At 59.2% G+C, this 358-nt stretch overlaps 1 long non-coding RNA gene across 1 annotated transcript; it reads right to left on the bottom strand.

Annotated features, from left to right (window-relative positions):
- Positions 1 to 55: 55 nt before the first annotated feature.
- On the bottom strand, positions 56 to 358 carry LOC118451672. The gene is made up of 2 exons (XR_004841185.1): positions 292 to 358; positions 56 to 175 (listed from the first exon to the last, which is right to left on the bottom strand). It is a non-coding gene; the product is annotated as an uncharacterized LOC118451672 (long non-coding RNA).

The raw sequence follows: 358 nt of genomic DNA, 5'->3' as shown, positions 1-358 counted from the left end.
AAACCTGTGTCCTCCCCCCCGCCCTGCCCCAAATCACAGCGAGGAGCCAGGGGGTACACAGAGCAAGTGAATTTTATTGGGGGGGGCGGGTGACAACAGTGGCTCTTTAACGGTTGGACTTGGCCACGCGCTCCAGTTCATCCTTCTTCTTGATGGCGTAGGAGTTGGAAGAACCCTGGGGGGGTGGGATGGGTGTAAGTTGGACTGGGGGGGGTCTGTTGTGTCCCCCAACTCGTGAGAGAAGGTGACAAGGGGGACAGTTGCATCCCGTGTCCTCCCCCCTGCCCTCACCTTGGCGGCGTTGATGAGTTCGTCGGCCAAACACTCGGCGATGGTTTTGATGTTGCGGAAAGCGGCT

The sequence above is a fragment of the Egretta garzetta genome, unplaced genomic scaffold, assembly GCF_000687185.1.
Source record: "Egretta garzetta isolate BGI_Z169 unplaced genomic scaffold, ASM68718v1 scaffold431, whole genome shotgun sequence".
Taxonomy (NCBI): Eukaryota; Metazoa; Chordata; class Aves; order Pelecaniformes; family Ardeidae; genus Egretta; species Egretta garzetta.
The sequence above is the reverse complement of the archived record's forward strand: the minus strand, read 5'-3'. Positions and strand labels throughout refer to the sequence as shown.